Raw genomic sequence first — 6,896 nt, 5'->3', positions numbered from 1 at the left:
AGACTTTTCATTAACATTGGGAATGGTTAGAAATGTAGGAAGTTTAAAACAAGTGAAATCCAGCAGGGAGGAAACATATCCGAGCTGTTAGAATTCTGCCGAAAGGACCAAAACTTAAATTGACTCTGGCAGCGGTGGGATTCAGACTCAAACTCACACCGCCTCAGAAACTGAAGGCTTAATCCAGCGCCTTAGACCGTTCGGCTACGGGAGCAGAAAAATAATCATGCTAATCCTGCAATTTGCTGATATTGTTACTGAAATACATTGGATGCAACTGATTTGGGAAAGGCCGTCAGGAGCCTGCACCTTCACTGAGTCAACTCATCCTGAACTGTTCAACAAACAGAAATCATCTCCAGTCAGAAACACAATGAGCTGCAATAAAGGCCCGGCACCATTTAAACTGTCCTTAGCCTCGTCTGTTTCCCAAACTCCTGACATAAATGACAAGAAAACTTCCTGTTGGAAGTCTTCACTTCCGGACACGAGGCGAGATTGTGTTTGATATGTTCCACCAGGCAATAACTGACATCTGTTTTCACGGTTTGGATGCGAGGAATAAATCTTCATTTACTGACCAGCAATCAAAACATCAGTGAAAATGTCAATCTCTAACCCCCAGAGCAGCAGTTTACAGTGTGTTTTAGAATTTGCTTTATCCACGCTACCTTTGTTATTTTTATTTTCATACTTTCACCACAAACAAGTTTTTCCTGCAAAATGGCACATTCTGCTTCAACACAGTGATGTATTCAGCCAATGAAAACACACAGCAATCAATACACTGCAGTTAACACTTTCGCTTCCGACGGTTCAGAACTGGACAGAAACATTTCCAAATGTTTTTCAATGCAGAGGGAAAAATTTCATATTTCGCTGACAGTGTAATCGGTAAAAATTTGGCAATTCATAATCCAGACTTTCCCTTGCATCACCATCTCTATTGCTCGTGCTTTGCAGACCATCACTGCCCTTCTCTTTCTGTGTTTGTTCTTGAACTGTTGAACATGTGACATTTCCAGCTCTGATGTAAACGTACAATCCTCACTCGGCTGATTCTAGTAGATCTGCTTTCGATCAAAGAGTAAATCACCTTATTTTTAATCGTTTGCTGAGAATATTTTCTTCTTGAGCGAGAGTTGAAACCAAATATCATTGGGAGAGTGCTAAACACAAACCAGTGGACTACCAGGGTAACTGGTGAACTGAGGATTTCGAATTATATCCCTTTGCTTATTATTTTCATCCCTGATCGTTTTCACTCGATCGAAGTTTCTCCTTCAAAGTGTCCTGTTTGTATGGAACATAGGTACTTCCTTCAGCCAGTGAGGACACCAATTAAGTTCGCTGGGACAAGAAATTGACAGTGAGTGAAATCGTCCCACCAGATGCTGAAGTGATCGAGGTATATAAAATTGTAAAAGAATTGATCGAATAAATGTAGACCAAATGTTTCATCTTTTCGGGCAATCGAGAAGAAGAGGTCACATGTATATTAAAGCAAGATACTGTGGGTGCTGGACTCTGAAAACCCCCCCAGGAAAAGCTGGAAAATCTCAGCTGGTCTGACAGCCTCTGTGGGGAAAGGATAGAGCCAATATTTCGAGTCGAGATGACATTTTGTCAGAGCTAGTGTTTCATATATAGGTTGAGAGGCGGTGGACGTAAAACCGAGATGCTGAGTAACCACGTATTGCTGACAGTCGTGGATTTGTGAAATTTCCTGCCCCATAGCATGGTGGATTCTGAATCTTTAAACGTTTTCAAGAAAGAGAACAGGTGGGGACGTAGATTTGTGACCAGGGAGAGATCAGTCATGAACTGATTGAATGCAGGCTCGAAGAGCTGTATTTGCCTACTTCTGATCTTAGTTCCTATGTTCTTAAGTGTAATTGTCAATTTTCAAAACCCACAACCACATCAATGTGACAGCTGTGCAATCTATGTACAGCACATCCACAGGTTCCCCTTTAGCCCTTGACTCCTGTAAAGAACTTTGGACTGGCCTCATTCTATGGTGGAATCACTTTGTGATTTTTTTTTTGTGTCTCCCATCTAATCTCTCCTGACTTCCACCTCATCAGCTGTTGTTATGTTTCTTCCCTCCTGGATGTCACTTGTTTAAAACGTCGTACATTTCTAACCATTTCCAGTTTAAATTACACGTCACGGAGGTGAAAAATGGAACTTTCTTTCCCTGTGCACACAAGAGTCCTGACTTCCCGCCTTTTTTCAGCACTTTCACTTTCACTGCAGATGTCTGATCAGATTTTGATGGCAATGGGAATGTAATGCCTAAACTGCTTTCCTCACGGTGGCTCGTAGGTCTGGGGGTACCATTCTGGCTTTGGGTATTAAGATCCACAAAGTCGCAAGAGGTCCCGAACAAGTCCTCATTTAGCTATTGTTTGCGATAGGGTTTGTGAACGAACCGTTGGGTTTGTTAACTTATTTCCCGTGCACACGGCAGGATTGGTTTACATGGGGTTTGGTTTGAGAATCCGAGCACACGCTGCAGGGATTCTAACAACATAACATGCTCACAAATAAATCAAGACATCTTTAAAAGATGTTTGTGGATATTCACTTTATCTCGATTCGCCAATTCAGAGGAACCCATGCCTGTGGGTTCAGAAAGATGACGTGTGTATAGCCATGATGTGCAGATATGACGTTGAACAGGTGTGGGCACATTAGAGGTCTCAGAACACCAAGCTAAAGTCCAATAGGGTTTTTTTTGTTATCACAATTTTTCAGAGCGCTGCGCCTTCATCTAGTAAGTGATATGTATTGGGGTATCACGGTGGCAGAGTGGTTATCACTGCTGCTTCAGGGACCTGCATTCGATTCCCCGCGAGGGTAACTGTCTGTTTGGAGTTGGCAAATTCTCCCCATGTCTGCCTGTGTTATTTCTGGGTGATCTAGTTTCCTTCCACAGTCACAAGATTTGCTGGTTAGGTGCATTGGCCATGCTAAATTTCCCCTTAGAGTCTGGTAAATGCATGGGGTTATGGGGATAGTGTCTATGCGGGACTTTGGTCGATGCAGACTCGATGGATCGAATGGCGTCCTTCCGCACTGCAGGAATTCTACAGGACTATTCATGGATTGTTGATGTCTGCTCTGTCTCTTTTTGTCACTCCATTACCGTATCAGTTTGTTTCAGTCCCTGTCTGTGCATCTATCATTGTTTGCTCTTTGCTCCTTCTATTCTCTCGCTGTATGTGTGTAACCAAGGTCCTCTGGATTGATTTCTATGATGAGGCTGTTGGATGAATATGTTCCCTCTGTAGTTTAGAATGAGATGTGATCACAATGAAAAGTCTGCAACTGGGAGACAGTTTGACAGTGAACATGCTGTGTGGCTTCACGCGCTGACTGGAGTATTTCGAACAAGAATATTAAGTTGACATAGAGTCATAGAGGTTTACAGCATCGAAACAGGCCCTTCGGCCCAACTTGTCCATGCCGCCCGACAGATGTAAGAGGAGTTTGCAATGTTTGGAAGGACATGAATCTAAGACGTGAAAGATGACAATGATGTTAATGATTATTGAGAGGAATGCATTGTAACTTTCAGGATTCTGTAGGTCGATTCATTGTAAACTTTGTAATCAGAACAAGCTGAATGGAAAAAGAAACACATATTTGTTTTGGAATCTGGAGCATCAGCGTCTCAATGTGCCCGGCTAGCTCAGTCGTTAAAGCATGAAACTCTTAATCCCAGGATCATGGGTTCGAGCCACACTTTGGGCGCAGCTCTGTTTAAACTTTGCCCTTTTCCTGGGTGAACGACAGTTTTCCATTCCTCTGGTGCTGTCACCGCTCAAACTGAGTCTTTCTCCATCCCACTGTTAATCTTAAAGTTTATGGTTTATGACTGAGAACTGCCTCATCTTCACTGGAAGGCGAGGAGTTTCGTGCATAATTCAGCGAGAAGTTTTCTTCTCATTTAGAGTGAGATTTGCATCCAGATCTGGGAGATTGCGTCAGTGTAGACATTAATCTTCCCCATTGTCATTCCATCACTATTGCCTTACATCCCATCACGAGACAGTTTGTTCATTCGTCCTCGCCCTTTCTAGTTTCCTAGGGCAATTGTTATGGGGGATTTTAACTTGACTAATATTGACTGGAATTGTTATAGCTCTAGCTCGTTAGAGGGGTCAGTTTTTGTTCAAAGCGTGCAGGAAGGTTTTTTGACTCAGTATGTAGACAGGCCAACTAGAGGTGAGGCTATATTGGATCTGGTGCTGGGAAATGAGCCAGACCAGGTGCTAGACTTGGAAGTTGGTGTGCATTTTGGTGATAGTGACCACAATTCGGTTACGTTCACCTTAGTGATGGAAAGGGATAGGCATGAACCTCGGGCCAGTGGTTTTAGCTGGGGGAAGGGTAATTATGAGGCTATTAGGAGAGAATTAGGAAACATAGGTTGGACTAGGAGATTACAGGGACTGGGAACGTCCGACATGTGGAGTTTTTTCAAGGAGCAGCTACTGCGAGTCTGTGATAGGTATGTCCCTGTCAGGCAAGGAGGAATTGGTAGGGCTAGGGAACCGTGGTGCACCAAAAAAGTTTCTTTGTTGGTTAAAAAGAAAAAGGAGGCTTATGTTCGGATGAGACGTGAGCACTCGGGTAGTGCACTAGAAAGCTTTAGATTGGCTAAGAGGGAGTTGAAGAGCGAGCTTAGAAGGGCTAAAAGGGGACATGAGAAGACTTTGGCGGATAGGGTTAAAGAGAATCCTAAGGCGTTCTATAGGTATGTCAAGAACAGAAGGTTGGTTAGGGCAAGTTTAGGGCCAGTTATAGATGGCAGAGGGAAGTTATGTGTGGAACCGGAGGAGATTGGTGAAGCATTGAACCAATATTTCTCTTCGGTGTTCACGCAAGGGGACATGAATATAGCTGAGGAGGACACTGGGTTGCAAGGGAGTAGAATAGACAGTATTACAGTTGATAAGGAGGATGTGCAGGATATTCTGGAGGGTCTGAAAATAGATAAATCCCCTGGTCCGGATGGGATTTATCCAAGGATTCTCTGGGAGGCAAGAGAAGTGATTGCAGAGCCTCTGGCTCTGATCTTCAGGTCGTCGTTGGCCTCTGGTGTAGTACCAGAGGATTGGAGGTTAGCGAATGTTGTCCCATTGTTTAAGAAGGGGAACAGAGACTTCCCCGGGAATTATAGACCGGTGAGTCTCACTTCTGTTGTCGGCAAGATGTTGGAAAAAATTATAAGGGATAGGATTTATAGTTATTTGGAGAGTAATGAATTGATAGGTGATAGTCAGCATGGTTTTGTGGCAGGTAGGTCGTGCCTTACTAACCTTATTGAGTTTTTTGAGAAAGTGACCAAGGAGGTGGATGGGGGCAAGGCAGTGGACGTGGTATATATGGATTTTAGTAAGGCGTTTGATAAGGTTCACCATGGTAGGCTTCTGCAGAAAATGCAGATGTATGGGATTGGGGGTGATCTAGGAAATTGGATCAGGAATTGGCTAGCGGATAGGAAACAGAGGGTGGTGGTTGATAGTAAATATTCATCATGGAGTGCGGTTACAAGTGGTGTACCTCAGGGATCTGTTTTGGGGCCACTGCTGTTTGTAATATTTATTAATGATCTGGATGAGGGTATAGTTGGGTGGATTAGCAAATTTGCTGATGACACCAAAGTCGGTGGTGTGGTAGACAGTGAGGAAGGGTGTCGTAGTTTGCAGGAAGACTTAGACAGGTTGCAAAGTTGGGCCGAGAGGTGGCGGATGGAGTTTAATGCGGAGAAGTGTGAGGTAATTCACTTTGGTAGGAATAACAGATGTGTTGAGTATAGGGCTAACGGGAGGACTTTGAATAGTGTGGAGGAGCAGAGGGATCTAGGTGTATGTGTGCATAGATCCCTGAAAGTTGGGAATCAAGTAGATAAGGTTGTTAAGAAGGCATATGGTGTCTTGGCGTTTATTGGTAGGGGGATTGAATTTAGGAGTCGTAGCGTTATGTTGCAACTGTACACAACTCTGGTGCGGCCGCACTTGGAGTACTGTGTGCAGTTCTGGTCCCCACATTACAGGAAGGATGTGGAGGCTTTGGAGAGGGTGCAGAGGAGGTTTACCAGGATGTTGCCTGGTATGGAGGGGAGATCCTATGAGGAGAGGCTGAGGGATTTGGGATTGTTTTCGCTGGAAAGGCGGAGGCTAAGAGGGGATCTTATTGAAAAATATAAGATGATTAGAGGTTTAGATAGGGTGGATAGTGATAGCCTTTTTCCTCTGATGGAGAAATCCAGCACGAGGGGGCATGGCTTTAAATTGAGGGGGGGTAGTTATAGAACCGATGTCAGGGGTAGGTTCTTTACCCAGAGGGTGGTGAGGGATTGGAATGCCCTGCCAGCATCAGTAGTAAATGCGCCTAGTTTGGGGGCGTTTAAGAGATCCGTAGATAGGTTCATGGACGAAAAGAAATTGGTTTAGGTTGGAGGGTCACAGTTTTTTTTTTTAACTGGTCGGTGCAACATCGTGGGCCGAAGGGCCTGTTCTGCGCTGTAATGTTCTATGTTCTATGTTCTATGTTCACTTTGTATTTGTTTGTAAATCGTTAAATCTCTAAATTCTTCCAGTTTGGGGAAAAGGTCAGCGACCTGAAACAATCATTCCGTTTCCCTCTCCATAGACGCTGTTTGGCCTGGTTTGTATTTTGAACATTTTCTGCTATGACGTGGGAGTTGCAGCAACTGCAGTATGTTGTTTTTGGGTCACAGTAGATCGAAGAACAAAGAACAGGACAGCACAGGAAACAGGCCCTTCGGCCCTCCAAGCCTGTGCCGCTCATTGGTCCAACTAGACCATTCGTTTGTATCCCTCCATTCCCAGACTGCTCATGTGACCATCCAGGTAAGTCTT

Source organism: Mustelus asterias, unplaced genomic scaffold, assembly GCF_964213995.1.
Source record: "Mustelus asterias unplaced genomic scaffold, sMusAst1.hap1.1 HAP1_SCAFFOLD_604, whole genome shotgun sequence".
NCBI lineage: Eukaryota > Metazoa > Chordata > Chondrichthyes > Carcharhiniformes > Triakidae > Mustelus > Mustelus asterias.
The sequence above is the reverse complement of the archived record's forward strand: the minus strand, read 5'-3'. Positions refer to the sequence as shown.